At 46.8% G+C, this 21079-nt stretch overlaps 2 protein-coding genes across 9 annotated transcripts in view; one reads left to right on the top strand and one right to left on the bottom strand.

The window, feature by feature from the left end:
- ptgr2 (prostaglandin reductase 2) overlaps nucleotides 1-21079 on the bottom strand; it is a 228136-nt gene that overhangs the window by 145272 nt on the left and 61785 nt on the right. The gene's annotated exons all lie outside the window — the stretch shown is intronic.
- The window catches only part of mideasb (mitotic deacetylase associated SANT domain protein b), a 96774-nt gene continuing 85960 nt past the window's right edge, over nucleotides 10266-21079 (top strand). For both annotated transcript variants that reach the window (XM_072487417.1, XM_072487407.1), the window contains exon 1: nucleotides 10266-10391. The gene's annotated coding sequence lies outside the window, so the exon portion shown is untranslated. The remainder of the gene's footprint in view (nucleotides 10392-21079) is intronic.

Here is a 21079-nt window from a genome sequence, read left to right as displayed (position 1 = left end):
CATCATGGGCCCCCGTTGCATATGTGTCACACGCCATGACCCCCACGGAACAGTGCTACGCGCATATAGAAAAGGAGTGCCTGGGCCTGTTGACCGGTGTTGTTAAGTTTCATGATTACGTGTACGGCCTTCCCCAATTCAACGTCGACACCGACCATCGCCCGCTGGTCAACATAATACAAAAAGACTTGAACAAAATGACGCACCACTTTCTGCTCAAGCTCCGGCGATACGACTTCCAGCTGGTTTACACCCCGGGCAAAGACCTAATCATTGCCGACGCTCTCTCCAGGGCAGTCAACACTCCATGTGACCCAGCGAGATTCGTCTGCCAAGTTGACATCCATGTGGCCTTCGTGGCCTCCAATTTACCTGCCACGGATGAACGCCTCGTCCAAATTCGCCGCGAGACAGCGGCTGTACAGCGTGTCATGCCCCACCTAACAGACGGGTGGCTCAAGGGCCAATGCCCGCAGTTCTACAACATCAGAGACGATCTGGCGGTAGTCGATGGTGTTTTCCTGAAACTGGACCGCATTGTCATCCCGCACAGCATGCGCCAGCTCGTCTTGGAACAGCTACACGAGGGCCATCTTGGCATGGAGAAATGCCGCCGACGGGCCCGAGAGGCAGTGTAGTGGCCTAGCATCAATGACGACATCGCCAACACAGTGCTCAACTGCCCCACTAGTCAGCGTTTCCAGCCGGCCCAACCACATGAGACCCTACAGCCCCATGAGTTGGTCACGTCCCCTTGGTCCAAGGTTGGCATCGACCTCTTCCACGCGCTGGGCAGGGACTATGTTCTGATTGTAGACTATTTTTCTAACTACCCGGAGGTGGTACGTTTACATGACATCACATCGTTTGCAGTCATCCGTGCCTGTAAGGACACCTTTGCTTGACACGGCATCCCACTCACTGTGATGTCGGACAATGGCCCCTGCTTCGCAAGCCAGGAATGGTCCAACTTTGCCAGGAGGTACAACTTTGTGCATGTGACATCCAGTCCCCTGTACCCCCAATCCAACGGCTTGAAAAAGACTATTGCATGTTTGCCTCATTGGCAGATAAATTCTCAATCAGAGCACTGAGTTCCATTCTCTCACTGCAGCATAAGCTATGAGAAAATTAATAGGATCTTTCATTGAAATAGTAGATTTCCTCTGGTGGGGGAAATCCTGAAGGAAGAACCACAATCTTAAAATTAAGTCAGGCTGTTCGGGGATGAAATCAGTAAGCTTTTTTTACACAATGGTTGGCAATGTCTCTCACCCAATGCCAGGGATCAATTGGACCTTTAAAGTTTGAGAGTGATTGATTTATGTTGGGAGAGGGTATCGAGGGATATGGAGCAAAGCTAGGTAAATTTCAAGGTGCAGATCAGCCAGACGGGCGGCACGGTAGCACAGTGGTTAGCACTGTTGCTTCACAGTGCCAGGGTCCCAGGTTCGATTCTCGGCTTGGGTCATTGTCTGTGTACCCCGAACAGGCGCCGGAATGTGGCGATTGGGAGCTTTTCACAGTAACGTAATTGCAGTGTTAATGTAGTGTTCGGGGCAGCACGGTAGCATAGTGGTTAGCACAATTGCTTCACAGCTCCAGGGTCCCAGGTTCGATTCCGGCTTGGGTCACTGTCTGTGCGGAGTCTGCACATCCTCCCCGTGTGTGCGTGGGTTTCCTCCGGGTGCTCCGGTTTCCTCCCACAGTCCAAAGATGTGCAGGTTAGGTGGATTGGCCATGATAAATTGCCCTTAGTGTCCAAAATTGCCCTTAGTGTTGGGTGGGGTTACTGGGTTATGGGGATCGGGTGGAGGTGGTTGACCTTGGGTGTGGTGCTCTTTCCAAGAGCCGGTGCAGACTCGATGGGCCGAATGGCCTCCTTCTGCACTGTAAATTCTATGACTAAGCCTACTAGTGACAGTAAAGATTATTATTATTACAATCTAATTGAATGCTGGAATAAGTTCAAGTGGCTGAAGGCCCTCCTCCTCCTTGGCTGTGATTCTGAGGCTGTACAGCATTGTACCACCATGAGTCCCCCATTTTTTCACAGCTCCCTCGTTGGTGTTTCTGATGGCTCTTCATTCCAAAATGTTTCTATTGCCAGAGAGGATAACTGCGAGGAAGTCCAAAATTACACACACAACACATTATAGTCAGACAGCACTCTGAAGTAATAAAACATCCCAAGCACTTCACAGAGGCATTGTAAAGCAAAATATAACATTGAGTCACAAAAGGAGATATTATGACATATGGCCAAAAGTTTGGTCAAGGAGCACTTTAAAGGAAGAGAGGTAGACCGAGAGGATGAGGAAGTAAATTTCAGAGCTCAGTGCCTAGTCAACTGAAGGCATATCCACCAATAGGAGCAATTAAAATTGGTGATGCACAAGAGACAGAGATGGAGAAGCAAAGATATCTCAAGCGTATTGTGGGGCTGGCAAAGAGGGCATGGAGAGGGAGTGCTGTGGTCATGGAGATTTGAAAGCAAGGAAGAGAATCTTAAAATTGTGGTGTTGCTTAATTGGGAACCGATGTAGGTTAGTGAGCATGGGAGTGATAGGTGAACAGTACTTGATAAGGGTGTGAGCAGCAGATTTCTGGGGGACCTCCAGTTTACAAAGGAGAGATCAGGCAGCAGTGCATTAGAATAGTTGAGTCCAGACGTAACAAAGGCATGGGTGAGGGCTTCAGCAACAGAGGAGCTAAGGAAGCTTTATGGTGGTGGAAATAGAAACAGTGCAAATATGTGGTTGAAAGCTCATATCAAGGTGACAGGGAGGTTGCAGTGTGGTTCAGTCACACTCAGCTTCAGGGAGAGGGATGGGGTCAGAGACTAGGGAACAGAGTTTGAGTGGGGTCTCAAGACAATGGTTTCAGGTCTTCCCAAAGTTTATTCCCAGAATCCAGAATCCAGGCCAGGATATTAGATAGACAATTTGAAACCATAATCTACTAAATTCATTTTGCATATAATTAATTAACTGAAGGTACTATCTAAAATAATCATATTTTCCCCACACCCGATAAAAGTCACACAAATAACCAAATAACATTTTACTCAACCAGCCTCAGAAAAGGAGGCAAAAATATAAAGATACCTCCATGTGTAACCATGGGATTTAGACAATCCACATGAAATAAAACCAGCCACCCTTACCCACCTGGCCATCTGATATTTGTTCTTAGCTTTTGCTTTCACTGAGCACTGACCTTTGTTCTCTTATTAACACTTTGGTGGTAGGGAAACTATTGAAAGAAATTCTGAGGGGCAGAATTAATCTCCACATGCGGAGGCAAGGATTGATCAACGGTAGTCAAGCATGGCTTTGTCAAAGGGAGGTCATGTCTCACAAATTTGATTGAATTTTTTTAGGAATTGACTAGGTGTGCAGATGAGGACAGTTCAGTTGATGACTTACTGACCACAATTCAGTAAGTTTTAAAGTACTGGTGGACAAGGATAAGAGTGGTCCGAGGATGAATGTGCTAAATTGGGGGAAGGCTAATTATAACAATATTAGGCGGGAACTGAAGAACATAGATTGGGGGCGGATGTTTGAGGGCAAATCAACATCTGACATGTGGGAGGCTTTCAAGTGTCAGTTGAAAGGAATACAGGACAGGCATGTTCCTGTGAGGAAGAAAGATAAATACGGCAATTTTCGGGAACCTTGGACGACGAGTGATATTGTAGGCCTCGTCAAAAAGAAAAAGGAGGCATTTGTCAGGGCTAAAAGGCTGGGAACAGACGAAGCCTGTGTGGCATATAAGGAAAGTAGGAAGGAACTTAAGCAAGGAGTCAGGAGGGCTAGAAGGGGTCATGAAAAGTCATTGGCAAATAGGGTTAAGGAAAATCCCAAGCCTTTTTACACGTACATAAAAAGCAAGAGGGTAGCCAGGGAAAGGGTTGGCCCACTGAAGGATAGGCAAGGGAATCTATGTGTGGAGCCAGAGGAAATGGGCGAGGTACTAAATGAATACTTTGCATCAGTATTCACCAAAGAGAAGGAATTGGTAGATGTTGAGTCTGGAGAAGGGGGTGTAGATAGCCTGGGTCACATTGTGATCCAAAAAGACGAGGTGTTGGGTGTCTTAAAAAATATTAAGGTAGATAAGTCCCCAGGGCCGGATGGGATCTACCCCAGAATACTGAAGGAGGCTGGAGAGGAAATTGCTGAGGCCTTGACGGAAATCTTTGGATCCTCGCTGTCTTCAGGGGATGTCCCGGAGGACTGGAGAATAGCCAATGTTGTTCCTCTGTTTAAGAAGGGTAGCAAGGATAATCCAGGGAACTACAGGCCGATGAGCCTTACTTCAGTGGTAGGGAAATTACTGGAGAGAATTCTTCGAGACAGGATCTACTCCCATTTGGAAGCAAATGGACGTATTAGTGAGAGGCAGCACGGTTTTGTGAAGGGGAGGTCGTGTCTCACTAACTTGATAGAGTTTTTCGAGGAGGTCACTAAGATGATTGATGCAGGTAGGGCATATGTTGTCTATATGGACTTCAGTAAGGCCTTTGACAAGGTCCCTCATGGTAGACTAGTACAAAAGGTGAAGTCACACGGGATCAGGGGTGAACTGGCAAGGTGGATACAGAACTGGCTAGGCCATAGAAGGCAGAGGGTAGCAATGGAGGGATGCTTTTCTAATTGGAGGGCTGTGACCAGTGGTGTTCCACAGGGATCAGTGCTGGGACCTTTGCTCTTTGTAGTATATATAAATGATTTGGAGGAAAATGTAACTGGTCTGATTAGTAAGTTTGCAGACGACACAAAGGTTGGTGGAATTGCGGATAGCGATGAGGACTGTCTGAGGATACAGCAGGATTTAGATTGTCTGGAGACTTGGGAGGAGAGATGGCAGATGGAGTTTAATCCGGACAAATGTGAGGTAATGCATTTTGGAAGGTCTAATGCAGGTAGGGAATATACAGTGAATGGTAGAACCCTCAAGAGTATTGAAAGTCAAAGAGATCTAGGAGTACAGGTCCACAGGTCATTGAAAGGGGCAACACAGGTGGAGAAGGTAGTCAAGAAGGCATACGGCATGCTTGCCTTCATTGGCCGGGGCATTGAGTATAAGAATTGGCAAGTCATGTTGCAGCTGTCTCGAACCTTAGTTAGGCCACACTTGGAGTATAGTGTTCAATTCTGGTCGCCACACTACCAGAAGGATGTGGAGGCTTTAGAGAGGGTGCAGAAGAGATTTACCAGAATGTTGCCTGGTATGGAGGGCATAAGCTATGAGGAGCGATTGAATAAACTCGGTTTGTTCTCACTGGAACGAAGGAGGTTGAGGGGCGACCTGATAGAGGTATACAAAATTATGAGGGGCATAGACAGAGTGGATAGTCAGAGGCTTTTCCCCAGGGTAGAGGGGTCAATTACTAGGGGGCATAGGTTTAAGGTGAGAGGGGCAAAGTTTAGAGTAGATGTACGAGGCAAGTTTTTTACGCAGAGGGTAGTGGGTGCCTGGAACTCACTACCGGAGGAGGTAGTGGAAGCAGGGACGATAGGGACATTTAAGGGGCATCTTGACAAATATATGAATAGGATGGGAATAGAAGGATACGGACCCAGGAAGTGTAGAAGATTGTAGTTTAGTCGGGCAGTATGGTCGGCACGGGCTTGGAGGGCCGAAGGGCCTGTTCCTGTGCTGTACATTTCTTTGTTCTTTGTTCTTTGATGTAGCCTATATGGACTTTAGTAAGGCTCTTGACAGTGTCTCGCATGGGAGACTGGTCAAGAAGGTTAAGAGCCCATGGGATCCAGGGCAATTTGGATCCAAAATTGGCTTAGTGGCAGGAGGCAGAGGGTGATGGTCAAAGGTTGTTTTTGTGCCTGGAAGCCTTATTCCAGTGGTGTTCCACAGAGATCGGTGCCGGGTCCTTGCTGTTTGTAGTGTTCATTAATGATCTGCACGTAGGGCAGCACGGTGGTGCAGTGGGTTAGCCCTGCAGCCTCACGGTGCTGAGTCCCAGGTTCGATGCTGGCTCTGGGTCACTGTCTGTCTGTGTGGAGTTTGCACTTTCTCCCTGTGTTTGCGTGGGTTTCGCCCCCACAACCCAAAGGTGTGCAGGCTAGGTGGATTGGCCACGCTAAGTTGCCCCTTAATTGGAAAAAATGAATTGGGTACTCTTAAAAAAAAATTTAAAAATTAATGATCTGCACTGAATGTAGGTATGATCAGTAAGTTTGTAGATGATGCAAAAATTAGTGGTATGGTAAATAGTGAGGAGGAAAGCCTTAGATTGCAGGACGATATAGATCGGCTGGTTCGATGGGAAGGACAGTGGCAAATGGAATTTAACCCTGAAAAGTAAAGTTGATATATTTTTGGAGGACTAACAAGACAAAAGAATATAGAATATTCTTCCTAGGAAGTACAGAGGACCAGAGGGGCCATGTTGTACATGTCCATAGTTCCCCGAAGACAGCAGGACAGGTAGATAAGGTGGTTAAGAAGGCATGTGGGATACTTGGCTTTCTTAAATTGAATATAAGAGCAGGGAGATTATGATGGAGCTGTACAAAACACTGGTTAGACCGCATCTGGAGTACTGTGTGTACTTCTGGTCACACATGATAGGAAGGATGTGATTCCACTAATAATAATAATCTTTATTAGTGTCACAAGTAGGCTTACATTAACACAGCAATGAAGTTACTGTGAAAATCCCCGAGTTGTCACATTCTGGCGCCTGTTCGGGTACACTGAGGGAGAATTCAGAATGTCCAAATTACCTAACAAGGACGTCTTTGGGACTTGTGGGAGGAAACCAGAGCATCCGGAGGAAAGCCACGCAGGCACAGGGGGAACGTGCAGACTCCGCACAGATGGTGACCCAAGCCAGGAATCGAACCTGGGTCCATGGCGCTGTGAAGCAACAGTACTAACCACTGTGCTACTGTGCCGCCCTAGACAGGGTGCAGAGGAAATTCACCAGGATGTTGGCTGGGCTGGAGCGTTTCCGGTATCATGAGAGACTGGATAGGCTGGGGTTGTTTTCCTTGGAGTAGAGAAGGCTGTGGGAGGATCGAGGTGTCTAAAATTATGAGGGGTATTGAAAAGGTGGATAGGAAGGTACATTTTGCCTTAGTTGAGGGGTCAATAACCAGGGGGAGTAGATTTAAGGTAAGGGGCAGGAGATTTAGAGGGGATGTGAGGAAACACCTTTTCACCCTGAGAGTGGTGGGGAGTCTGGAACTCACTGCCTGGTAGGGTGGTAGAGGCGGGAATGGTAGAGGTGGGAACATTCACATTTAAGAGGTATTTAGAACATGTGAAACATGAACATGGGGCAGCACGGTAGCCTTGTGGATAGCACAATTGCTTCACAGCTCCAGGGTCCCAGGTTCGATTCCAGCTTGGGTCACTGTCTGTGCGGAGTCTGCACATCCTCCCCGTGTGTGCGTGGGTTTCCTCCGGGTGCTCCGGTTTCCTCCCACAGTCCAAAGATGTGCTGGTTAGGTGGATTGGCCATGATAAATTGCCCTTAGTGTCCAAAATTGCCCTTAGTGTTGGGTGGGGTTACTGGGTTATGGGGATAGGGTGGCGGTGTTGACCTTGGGTAGGGTGCTCTTTCCAAGAGCCGGTGCAGACTCGATGGGCCGAATGGCCTCCTTCTGCACTGTAAATTCTATGATAATTCTATAAAATGCCGTAGCATATACAGCTATGGGCCAAGTGCTGGAAATTGGGATTGGAATAGTTAGGTGTCTTTCCGGAATTGCAGCATGACTTCACTAGAAAGGAAGTGTGTCATGCAATCCAATTTAGTTTTACTTTTGCTTGTCAGCAGAGCACACTCAACGGTTCTGAGATCCTCAAGCTTTCTAACCCCATGTATATCTGTTCTCATGTGCCTGGCCTCAGGATATGAACCAACGTGTTTACTCCAATCCCAGTGTAACAACCACGTGAAACTCCAACCCCAGTGTAACAACCACGTGAAACTCCAAACCCCGTGAAACACCAATCCCAGTGTAAAACCACGTGAAACTCCAATCCCAGTGCAACACCCCCGTGAAACTGCAAGCGCGGTGTATAACCCCGTGAAACTCCAAACCCAGTGTAAAACCCCCATGAAACACCAAACCCAGTGCAACACCAAACCCAGTGTAAACCCTGTGAAACTCCAATCCCAGTGTAACAACCACGTGAAATTCCAAACCCCGTGAAACTCTAATCCCAGTGTAAAACCCCGTGATACTCCAAACCCAGTGTAAAACCCCCATGAAACACCAAACCCAGTGCAACACCAAACCCAGTGTAAACCCTGTGAAACTCCAATCCCAGTGTAACAACCATGTGAAACTCCAAACTCCGTGAAACTCTAATCCCAGTGAAAAACCCCGTGAAACTCCAATCCCAGTGTAAAACCCCGTGAAACTCCAATCCCAGTGTAACACCCCCGTGAAACAGCAAACCCAGTGTAACAACCACGTGAAACTCCAAACCCAGTGTAACACCCTCGTGAAACAGCAAACCCAGTGTAACAACCACGTGAAACTCCAAACCCAGTGTAACACCCCCGTGAATCTCCAATCACAGTGTAACACCCCCGTGAAACTCCAAACCCCGTGAAACTCCAAACCCAGTGTAACACCCCCATGAATCTCCAATCACAGTGTAACACCCCCGTGAAACTCCAAACCACGTGAAACTCCAAACCCAGTGTAACACCCCCATGAAACTCCAATCCCAGTGTAACAACCACGTGAAACTCCAATCCCAGTGTAACAACCACGTGAAACTCTAATCCCAGTGTAAAACCCTGTGAAACTCCAATCCCAGTGTAACACCCCCGTGAAACTCCAAACCCAGTGTAACAACCACGTGAAACTCCAAACCCCATGAAACACCAATCCCAGTGTAAAACCCTGTGAAACTCTAATCCCAGTGTAAAACCCTGTGAAACTCCAATCCCAGTGTAACACCCCCGTGAAACTCCAATCCCAGTGTAACACCCCCGTGAAACTCCAAACCCCATGAAACACCAATCCCAGTGTAAAACCCTGTGAAACTCCAATCCCAGTTGATGCGACCATCAATTCACACGAGAGGATTAGTAGAAGTGAACAGTGGTTTTAATAAGCTAGATCTGTGCCTGACTGCGACATGCACTGTACTGAGTGCCGCCTACAGGCTGCAGGTTATATATAGCACCCCCCCCTTAGGGGGCGGAGCCACAGGCAAAGCCCACAGGGGCATCAACATAGGGTACAATACAGTGGTGAATTGCAGTAGCAATACGTTCACCACACCAGTGTAACACCCCTGTGAAACACCAATACCAGTGTAAAACTCCGTGAAATTCCAATCCCAGTGTAACAACCACGTGAAACTCCAAACCCAGTGTAACAACCCCCGTGAAACTCCAAACCCAGTGTAACAACCCCCGTGAAACTCCAATCCCAGTGTAACAACCCCCGTGAAACTCCAAACCCAGTGTAACAACCCCCGTGAAACTCCAATCCCAGTGTAACAACCCCCGTGAAACTCCAAACCCAGTGTAACACCCCTGTGAAACACCAATACCAGTGTAAAACTCCGTGAAACTCCAATCCCAGTGTAACAACCCCCGTGAAACTCCAATCCCAGTGTAACAACCCCCGTGAAACTCCAAACCCAGTGTAACAACCCCCGTGAAACTCCAATCCCAGTGTAACAACCCCCGTGAAACTCCAATCGCAGTGTAACACCCCCGTGAAACTCCAAACCCAGTGTAACAACCCCCGTGAAACTCCAAACCCAGTGTAACAACCCCCGTGAAACTCCAATCCCAGTGTAACAACCCCCGTGAAACTCCAAACCCAGTGTAACAACCCCCGTGAAACTCCAATCGCAGTGTAACACCCCCGTGAAACGTAAAACCCCGTGAAACTCCAACCCAGAGCAATTTAAGTGTAACAAAGTCCCTTGCAACTTCAAACCCAGACTGAAGGTAGAGCAAAAATGCCCAGGCAGTGTGTGGGACAGTCACGTCGCCGCGGCAGTGTAAGAATTTCCGACTTCAGCCCCTTATGAAAACGTGGGCAAGTCCAAGTTGCGAAATGCAGCAAAACTGCAGCTCCGAACTCGAGACAAATCTGCATGAGCCCAATGCCAACAGACCAGAAAATAGTCCTTCATATTTTGGAGGGGAGGGGGGTCGAGGTACAGTGGCGTGGCCAAAAAAATAAGATGCATTAAATCAAAGATAACAAAAAATAAAAGTAAGAATTAAGATCTGATCTTGGGTGGTGATGATTTGCTGACAGGCTGGGTCCTGACGTCACTGCATAACTTTTATGAAGACGCAGTTTCTTGACTAGGAAGTGAGGCAGCAGTGTTTGCGGGAGAACTTGTGGCGATTTGCAGGGAACCACCGTGCGGCTGTAAGTTGCGGAAGTTTCATTTCAAAGCCCTCTCCCTCGGACACTAATGCTGGGTTGGGGGGTGGTTTAAACCCGGCACCGAGTGATTTCACTTTGGGTCAGTGTCCATCCGGCTGAAACTGACGCGAGCAGGTGATGACCCTCCCTCCTGCAAATCGGAATTGGAATTGGGGGTGGGGGGGAGCTCAAATCATTGCTTTGACATTTCATTGTAGCTAATGCATTCTCCCTTTTATTCTGGGGATTGTCAACTCTGGGTATTAATTGGGGTTTTCAAAAAAAAAACTATTTTTGCCAGACTGTTGTTAGTTAAAATGACCTGCAGTCATGTTTTGTGCTTTTTAAAAATTGCGATGCGCTTTTGTTTTTAATCTGTTTCATTTAACCCTGCTCCACTCGCACTTCCTGTTCGGACAGGAGAACCCGTGCAAGTCACCCAGCGGAAAGTCCCGGCGTATTTGTGGGATTTAAAGGGGGCACCAAGCCATATTTTCTGTCGGCAGCAGGAAGTAGAGATCATTTGTACTTGGAAGTTGTGGGAGTAATCTGTTTTTCTTTATTTTTATTTTTGCATTGAGCAGCAGGATTGGGTGGGTGGATTTATTTGCAGAAAGGCGCCCAGCAGTGTGTGTGTGTATGTGTGTGCATGCAGCCAGCTTGCATTGTGTTGTGGGCAGATATTGTGCAATTGTCATGTCGCTTTCCCCCAGAGCCCAGAAGGAACCTTTGCAGTTTTGTCTGCTCAGCCCTCGATGAGGTAAACTCTTATGAGTCAGCCTGCAAGCTCACCACAGCATTGCGATGGTAAGAGGCGGACCTAACGATTATCTGAGGGGGTTGGTTACATTTCCAAAGTGTTATTCAGCTGGGAGGGAAGACAAGCATGCAGCCGCTGCGTGGCTCTGGGTGCACAGGTAACCAGCTCTCATTAGGATCAGTGCATCTTCATCAGTCGTTTGTTTTTTAAAAAAAAACAAATTTTGATCCACACACTGATATTATCTAGCCTAGCTATTTATAAGTTAGCAGGACTGGTTACATCATTCAGGTATATTTAATGATGTAACACCTTGGTTTTAATGTACGGAGTAATATTGCTTTAAATAATGTGCTCAAACCTTCGCTTAAAATGGCAGTTGACACTATCCTCAAAAAGCGAAGCCACGTTTTCAGTGAGCTAGCTTCCACCTGATGAGCTGACCTGGCGTATTCCTGCATCCAAGTTGCACAGACCCTTTGCCACTACCGTAGTTTTAACCATCCTCACTCCCCTTTGACAAGGGACACCCAATACTTCGTCGGTGGCCTTTACACCGACAGAGCTCTCGCTGGGCTCACTGTACAGTTGTGTGGGTGGCTGCTTTCGTGCTGAAAGTGGTATTGAGATTTTAATAAGGAGGAAGTGGTTTCTGCGTGTTGCATTGCAAAATAAAAGTTCCCTGATGTGTTGCAGGCGGGTTAATACCGAGCAGAATTAATATTAAATAGCTTGTCCGCTGCTGTTTGCTTTTTCTCCATGCTGCATTATTTTGTTCAGGGATTTAGTTTATTTAGGTCAGTGCTGGGAGGGAGAGCCTCAACGCTGGGGAACTAGTTGCAGTGTGGTTTACAACTTCCTCTTGCGTTGAGCTGGATCACGTGGAGTTTGCTTCTGCTTGTTTATTTATTTCAACACCTTATAATAATGGAGTATCACGCCCTGACAAACGGGTAGGGGCACAGTCTCTAGCCATCCTGGTGCATAGGTATACAGTATGCCCATGTAGGCACATAGCTGTTTCACAACACAGGTAAGTGTACACGTTGCAGCCACCCCTGCGCACAAGGTGTCGTTACCAAGTGCAGCATTTGTTGTCCAACCCTAATTGCCCTCGAACCAAATGGCTTGCTAGGCCATTTCAGAGGGCATTTGAGAGTCATAGAATCCCTACACTGCAGGAGGAGGCCATTCTGTCTATCGAGTCTGCAATGACCCTGGGAAAGAGTGCCCTAACCAGGCTCCCATCCTATCCCTGCAACCACACTTAACCCACACATTCCTGGATACTAAGGGGCAATTGGATTAAGGCCAATGCACCTAACCTACACATCTTTGGACTGGGAGGAAACTGGAGCACCTGGCGGAAACTAAAGCAGGGATTGGGTGAACATGTAAACTCCATGTAGTCACCCAAGGCTGGAATTGAACCCAGGTCCCTGGTGCTGTGAGGCAGCAGTGCTAACCACTGTGCCGCCTTGCTGTGGGTCTGATGCTAATGAGGGTAGCACGGTAGCATAGTAGTTAGCACAGTTGCTTCACAGCTCCAGGGTCCCAGGTTCGATTCCCAGCTTGGGTCACTGTCTGTGCGGAGTCTGCACGTTCTCCCTGTGCCTGCGTGGGGTTCCCCCGGGTGCTCCGGTTTCCTCCCACAGTCCAAAGATGTGCGGGTTAGGTGGATTGGCTATGCAAAATTGCCCTTAGTGTTGGGTGGGGTTACTGGGTTATGGGGATAGGGTGGAGGTGTGGGCTTGGGTAGGGTGCTCTTTCAAAGAGCTGGTGCAGACTCGATGGGCCGAATGGCCTCCTTCTGCACTGTAAGTTCTATGAGTACCAGGTAAAGACGGCAAACTTCCTGCCCGAAAGGATGTTGGTGAACCAGATGGATTTTTCCAACTATTGATAATTTCATGGTCACAATTACTAGTTTTATATTCCAGATTTTATTAATTGTATTTAAATTCCACCAACTGCCCTGGTGGGGTTTGAACCCATGACCCTAAAGCATTATCCTGGGAACCCAGATTACTAGTTCAATGACATTACCACTAACACCGCCAACTCCCATGCATGCACATCTTGGCGCACAGTGTCGCACGCCCCAATTTAATGTCTTGACTAAAAGACAGTATCTTTGGCATGTAACTCATCCTCATCACAGCATGTAATCTTAGGCCTGACTTCAATAGAAACTTTAGTGGGGTGGCACGGTGGTTAGCCCTACTGTCTCACAGCACCAGTGACCTAGGTTTGATTCTGGCCTTGGGTGACTGTATGGAGTTTGCATGTTTTCCCTGTGTCTGCATGGGTTTCCTCCGGCTGCTCCGGTTTCCTCCCACAGTCCAAAGGTAATAATCTTTCATTGACACAAGTAGGCTTACATTGCAATGAAATTACTGTGAAAAGCCCCTAGTCGCCACATTCCGGCACCTGTTCGGGTACACAGAGGGAGAATTCAGAATATCCAAATTGCCTAACAGCACGTCTTTTGGGACGAGTAGGAGGAAACGGGAGGACCCGGAGGAAACCCACGCAGACCCAGCAGGGAATCAAACCTAGGCCCCTGGTGCTATGAAGCCACAGTGCTAACCACTGTGCTCACGTGCTGCCCCATGTGCAAGTTAGGTGGGTTGACCATTTTAAATTGCCCCTTAGTGTCCAAAATGTTTGGTGGGATTATGGAGATTGAGCATAGGATGGATAGGGTACTCTGCAGACTCGATGGGCCAAATGGCCACCTCCTGCACTGTAGGATTCCATAAAACAGCATATTTGTATGCCGATGACAAAACACATTGGGCGGGATTACCGACCAACCCACCGAGTGTTTATCGGCATGGAGGCAGCCCGCCAGCAGGATTTACCGAATCTGCTGTTGTTAATGGGATTTCCCAGTGACTGCACCTCTTGTCACTGGGAAACCTGTGTGCTGGTGTGGGACTGGAATATCCTGCCGATGTGAACAGCCCATTATTTAGCTCTGGTAGTTGGATTTCGCTCTAACTCAATGCAAAATGGATGTCACTGAACTGTCAGCTGTATGGTTGTCAGTAGAATGAATTAGCACAGTTTGGTATTAAAATTGGAATTAAGATAATTGGCAAAAGACTTTGGGAACAGGGAAGCACCATTTTACACAGTATATCACTGACCTGGAATGTATTGTCTGAAAGAACCATCAGGCCATAAGCTATAGGAGCAGCAGTAGGCCATTTGGCCCATCGAGTCTGCTCCGCCTTTCGATCATGGCTGATGTGATTACAGAGGCAGAGGAAGCAGATTTAACAGAAACTACCAAAAGGAATTGGATACATTTCTGAAGGAGAAAGATGTGGGTGGCTATGGGGAATGATCAGGAGTTGAGACTAAAGCTCTTTTTAATGGTTCAGCACAGTCAAAGTGAGCTAAATGGTCTGCTGTGCTGCATCATCTTATGATATGGATAAAATAAATCTCCAGAATTCCTCTTGGATTTAGTAGTGGCTCTTTTACATTATAGGCCCAGAGTTTTAGTCTTTCCTACAAGTGGAAAAATATTTTCTACATCTACTCTATGAAGTCCTTTCATAATCCAGGTTGCTCCTCCACGTTCTCTTTTCTAGAGGAAGGGGTCCCAGCCTATTCAACTGTTTCTGATAAGTATGTCCCTTCACTGCTGCTGCAGCCCTTGTGGATATCTTCTGCACCTTCTCCAGTGCTACTATATCTTTATTTTTGATATGGAGACCAGAACTGTGTACAATATTCTAAGTGTCGTCTTAAGCAATGTACGATGCAAGTTTATCATAACTTCTCTGTAATAAGTCAAGAGTATAAACATCAGCTGTATGAAGGCATCATGGCTTTCTGAAGCAGGAGGTAGAAGAGTGACTCCTTCCTCTCTGTACTCTTTAAGGTCAGAAGCAAGTACTGACAGCACTAGTGCAATAGTTGGTCAGCCGAAATGCAATGGGACTGTAATCGATACATGTGGATAGAGTAGCATAAGCAGCTTAAAAGGTTATCTAGTGTTACAGTGCTTCACTGTCAAACTGCTTTGTTGCTTCTGTGTCTCTCTCTCTCCCTCTCTGCTTCACATTTTCCTAAGATATGTTTATTCTTTACACCAAGGCAGTGGCGAGGTTTTTCTGAACAGAATTCAGTCAATCCTAAACCTTTGGTTTTGCTGTTTGAGAGGGCTCTTGCTATACTTACTCGAGGGGAAGATTATTCAATTTCTCAAGCCACACCTGAGGGAGTACAGCACAATCCTAGGCTTGTCTTTTGACCTCTACCCCTCGGGTGAACGTAAATGATCCTATTTGGCGCGATATGTAGAGCAGGGGAATTCACTCCCAACTTCTGGTCAATACTTATTGCACAACCAACATCATTGAGGCAGATTATCCACCCCTTTATCGCCATGATGTTGGTGAGAATTTGCTGTGTGCCCATTGGCTGCCCTGCTTCTTACATTGCAATAATGACTGTGCTTCAGAGGTACGTTTATTGGCTATGAAGTGCTTTGGGATGCCTGAGGTTATGAAAGGTTCTATAAAAATGTAAGTTTTTTTTGTCGCTGAGCGGTATGACCTCCAAGTGTAATTCCAAGAGCTACAAGGTTACAGGTTCAAGACCCACCCCAGGAGCTGATCCCTGAAATTCCATTTGGCTTCTAATCTAATGGCACCTTGCTGTAAGTTGGAAAGGAGACTGGCAGAAAGAAAGGGCATCTGATCGTGTTTTTTTATAAGTTTCAAGAGATGGTCCATGAACCTTTCTTCATCCCTTACAATGACTTGCTAGAGGACTACACCCCACCTCGCCCTGTCCGTCCCCCCTACTGACTCTAAATGGGGCCTTTGTGCATCACGGTGCCCAGTGAGGTCAGGTGAAGAACTTAAGATTGCCTAGGTCTCATTTCTGAAGCAACATGTACATCTCTTTAAGGTGGAGTGAATCAGGGTTGGCAATCCCATGTAGGATTGCAAGGCTATTTCTTGTTGCATTGAAGTTTTTAATTTCAGTTTTAAGTCTTTGTTTATACTTGTTCCTCTCTGATAGTCTCAGCCATATGGATAGCACACTCGCCTCCCAAGTCAAAAAGTTCTGGCTTCAAGTGACACTCCAGAAATTTGAGGACAACAGTCTAAGCTGACACTCCGTGTAGCACTGAGGGAGTACTGCACTGCCGATTGGTGTCGACTTTCAAGCGAGGAATTAAATCAAGGCCTCAACTGTCCTCTTTTAAAAAAAATTGAGAGTACCCAATTCATTTTTTCCAATTAAGGGGCAATTTAGCGTGTTCAATCCGCCTAGCCTTCACATCTTTTGGGTTGTGGGGGCGAAACCCACGCAAACACGGGGAGAATGTGCAAACTCCACATGGACAGTGACCCAGAGCCGGGTTTGAACTTGGGACCTCGGCGCCGTGAGGCTGCAGGGCTAACACACCGCCACTGTGCTGCCCAGCTAACTGTCCTCTAGCTGGATGGAAGAGTTGCCAACACACAATTTTGAAGAGGAACAAGCAGATTTCCTCTCCTCTTCCCCCTCCCTTCCCCCCCCCACCTCCAGTATTCTGTGGCCAACCCTCAACCAACATCGCTACTGTCAGATGATCTAGTCATATTGTTCTTTATTTGTAGGCGATGGCTACATGTGACTACACTTTAGAAAGTACTACATTGGCTGTAAAGAGATTTGGGACATCCTGCAGTTGTGAAAGTCGATGTAAATACAAGTCTCCTTTTTGTGTTGCTCATAGGAAGTCAGGTTGGAGCACACTTGTGATATTTAGCTGCTATATGTGGAGTTGTGGTTAACTAGCCCATCCCTATAAGGCTAATGCTCAGGGCCTTGTTCTAAAAGATCACACCCTGATGTCAATTAATTCCTATTGAGGCAAATCTGTTTAGGTTGGCAATTCCATTTGGAGTGCAGGTCAGGTTAGCAAGGTCAGAAAGCTGTATTCAAATATCATTTTTTAAGGTTGCTTGTTGGTAACTTGTCACTGTTTTATGAAAAGGGATAATGGGGCAGGAGTAGACCATTCGACCCCTCAAGTCCATATTCCATCATTCATTTACATTATGCCTTATCTGAATGTCAATTCATTTACTCACCTTTTTACTCATTGCTTTGAAAGGTAGGCAAATCCAGAGTGCTCAAGAGACCAGGTTTAGATGAGTGCAGATATTAGTGGCTGGAGGAGATTACAGAAATAAGGAGGGGGCCAGGCCATGGAGAGAATGTTAAAACCTGCGGCATTGCTAAACCAGGAGCCATTGTAGATCGGTGAGCACAGGGGTGATGGGTGAATGTGACTTGGTGCAAGTAAGGTAACCTGAGGGTATTCTGAGTTTAGTTCGTCAACTTTGTAAATTTGAAGATGTTTTGTCAGTCACAAGCTGGATCTTAAAAAGACCTCGTCTGTTGCTATTGCTTTGAATCTGTAATAAGTATCTGTGACATGTACTTTTTTTTTTTAGATATTACTAATGGTATTTACTCATTGGATTCTCAACTGTTTTACAGTGTTATACTGTGTAATGTATGATGTATTATTTTGCTTCTGGCATTTTTTTTTCTTTTTCCATTCATGGGATGTGGGCGTCGCCTGTAAGGGTGGTCAAGGGTTTGGCATCAAATGTAGGCCAAACCAGTAAGGATAGCAGATTTCTTCCCCTAAAGGACATTAGTGAACCCAAATGGGTTCCTATTGTTTTGAACGGTTTTTATTAGAGTTTTTCTTTTTATACAAAGCAAAGATGAATGTGAACATACACAGAAACTATATACATTGGTTACCATTCACTATATATATATCAGTTACAATTTATATTTCTCAGGAAGTGCCTAGTTTTGGCTAGGCCTCCAGCTCCCAACTCCCCCTTTCCTCCTGATCCCCCTCACCTCCTTGCTATCTGGCATGTCTTCTTTGTTGGTTCGATCTTCCAACCTGGACCTGTTGGGGTGGCATGGTGCTATGTATGCTGTTTCATGTTAGCAGATTGTTTTTTATGGCGATTGTCAATGGTTTCATGGTCATCATCATTAGAGTTTTAGGATGGGAGTTAACAGGGGGAAGAAAAGTTCCATTTTCGGCGCGAGTAGTGGGATGTTTCTTGGAGCCTGCAATGCCAAGAATGATCCGCTATCAAACGGGGCTTTGTTTTCTTTTGGGCCTTGGCATGGAACGTCCAGCTGCGGCCGCACATAGCTCAATGGTACCCTGATCTCTCGACCCTCTCAGCCACCCCACCGTGGCCTCCGGATTCCCCCAACCTACCTCTTCGGGGTCCACGAGTCCCCCCCTCTTAAGAGCAGAGCACCCAGGTCCGATCCATGGGACGGGCAGCCTGACACCCTCAGTGCCCTGGTTACTCTGACAGTGCCTGTGTGGCACTGCTGGGGTGCCAGACTGGCAGCAGGAGTGCTAAGGTATCACCCTGCCCAGAATCCAAACACCTGGATGCCCCCAGGTTCCGTTATGTCTGGTTCACATTTGTCTGGACCAGTGCGTAACAGTGCCATGGCGAGGACTCCCTGGCATAGGTGTTAGATCCCATGCCTCAGGATAATCAGGGGCAACATATTGCTCATTTAAATATGTTAATCTGGATCCCGTCCCGCGATTGCGAAATGCAGATCATGACGTCTTGCAAGATCGCGTGAGGCGTTCCGAGCATCGTAAATCTCACAAAAGGTTTCTCGTGAGATTTAAAGGTCGGACACAACAAGGCCGTTTGATTGCGCCCTTAGTTCCAGATCTGTCAAGGTGGTATTCGAGTATTACCCTGGGTCTCTGGATTATTAGCGTGGTGACAATTCCACCACCTCCCCTCCATGTCCCTGGCTATTCAGAGTCTTGCTGTAGCGGTAGACGCCACTCCCGAGTTGAGTTGTTGCTTTGTCAGCAAGCTTCACAGCTTGTCTGTTTCAAGGTGGCATTCCGAAGTGTGGGTCAGCAGCAGCAGACAGTGTTAGGATGTACATGTGTAATGTTATGTAACACCTGTCACATACTGAACTGTTATCTAATATATTACAAGTGCATCTCCTGTGGTTTGTTCACAGCAGTGAGCTGGAAGATGCATTGTTTTATTGTACAATATGTTGTCAGGGCCACTGACTTATGGTGACTGACTTTTTACAGCATGGTATTGTAGGAATGTTTCTGGCTTTGAGTTGCATGGATATGTTTCCATTTGCAGTAACCTGGTGATAATTATATGTTATTGTTTAACTAAACCGTTAACGTTGACTTTTTACACAGTATGGTTGCTAAGGTAGTGGCACTGGGTAATCTTGGATGGTTGATGCTGTGACGGGAGACATTGGTGAGATCTTGGGGAGTATTGGGGTCGAGGAATTGAGGAGATGGGTGGTTGAGTCTCATTGCCGGAGAGGGAGACTGGGTATTTTTTTTTTTTAATGTATTTTTATTCGAGTTTTTCCACTTTTTAAAAACAAATTATGCAACAAATCCTTAGGATTGGTACAGTACAGCTAAGTGCCTCAGCTACGTGAATACAGAAAAAGACAGGCGAACAATAGTACAGCTGGTTCAGATTAATCATTAAACTTGGTGTCTCCGTATGTACCAACAGATAAGCTAGGAAATGAGGGAGGAGAGGATGAAAACATGTTAAAATGCGCACAACTTCACAAGTGGCGAATGCTCCTACAGCCAACAAAAATATAGGATAAGATTTTCACGTCATGTTCAGATGCACACCAAAACAGATCCCCCCCCCCCCCCACCCACCCCATCCCAACTCCAATCATACCAGAAGCATCAATAACACATTATGACGTCTTTTTCTCGGATACCTGCCTGTATCTTTTCAGGAGCCAGCCAACCATTCTTTAACACCAAAATAACAAGAGAAAAAATACAGAAGAATTCGCAAAGACATTAGCCCCAAGAGGATATTTTTCACATGACCACAAGATGCAAAAAATCCCCAAGATCCAGCACAGAACAATCATCATTCCACACAATAGACCAGCAAATATTCATAGAGTTGCTTCAGATTGTAACTAATGCGTCGGCATTTCCTATCACAATGACAGGATGAAAAAGGTACTATTAAGAGGATCTCAGGATAACAGGATATAGCCATGAGCACATGGCCCTATGGTGCACCATAAGACAAAAAAGGAAAAAGCTGCACATTCGAAACCTCCCAAGACATCCAGGCCAAGATGGGCAGAACGGTAGCATTGTGGATAGCACAATTGCTTCACAGCTCCAGGGTCCCAGGTTCGATTCCGGCTTGGGTCACTGTCTGTGCGGAGTCTGCACATCCTCCCCGTGTGTGCGTGGGTTTCCTCCGGGTGCTCCGGTTTCCTCCCACAGTCCAAAAATGTGCAGGTTAGGTGGATTGGCCATGATAAATTGCCCTTGGTGTTGGGTGGGGTTGCTGGGTTGTGGGGATGGTGTGAAGGTGTTGGCCTTGGGTGGGGTGCTCTTTCCAAGAGCCGGTGCGGACTCGATGGGCCGAATGGCCTCCTTCTGCACTGTAAATTCTATGAAGATGGAACAGGCAAAGGGGAACAATAAGATACCACCCTCAATACAAGACATAGCTTGGCACAGTACAGACATATACTGGAGCCAGTAAACCAAGGATACCCACACCCATGTCCCAACTAGCTACACAACAGACCTCGCGCCTCTCTAGCCACATCAGAGGCACCACTCCGGCTCCATCGATACTAGAAGATTTGCACCCAAGGAAACCCCGCCAACAAGGAGAAGAAGAATCGTCAAGACTCCCACCAACTGGGGTCTTGGGAGGGGTATAACACCTATCTGACATTATAAGGGAAACCCCTGAAACTCAGTATATCAAATTGGAGCCTGTATCGGCGTCCTTCTTAGCCAAGTAGGGAAAGGAAACCCTCAAAAGAGAGGAACACGAGGATTAGCCAAAGAACGCCAGGA

The sequence above is a fragment of the Scyliorhinus torazame genome, chromosome 2 (assembly GCF_047496885.1).
Source record: "Scyliorhinus torazame isolate Kashiwa2021f chromosome 2, sScyTor2.1, whole genome shotgun sequence".
NCBI classification, from domain to species: Eukaryota; Metazoa; Chordata; class Chondrichthyes; order Carcharhiniformes; family Scyliorhinidae; genus Scyliorhinus; species Scyliorhinus torazame.
Note: the sequence above shows the minus strand (reverse complement) of the source record. Positions and strands in the feature narration are given on the sequence as shown.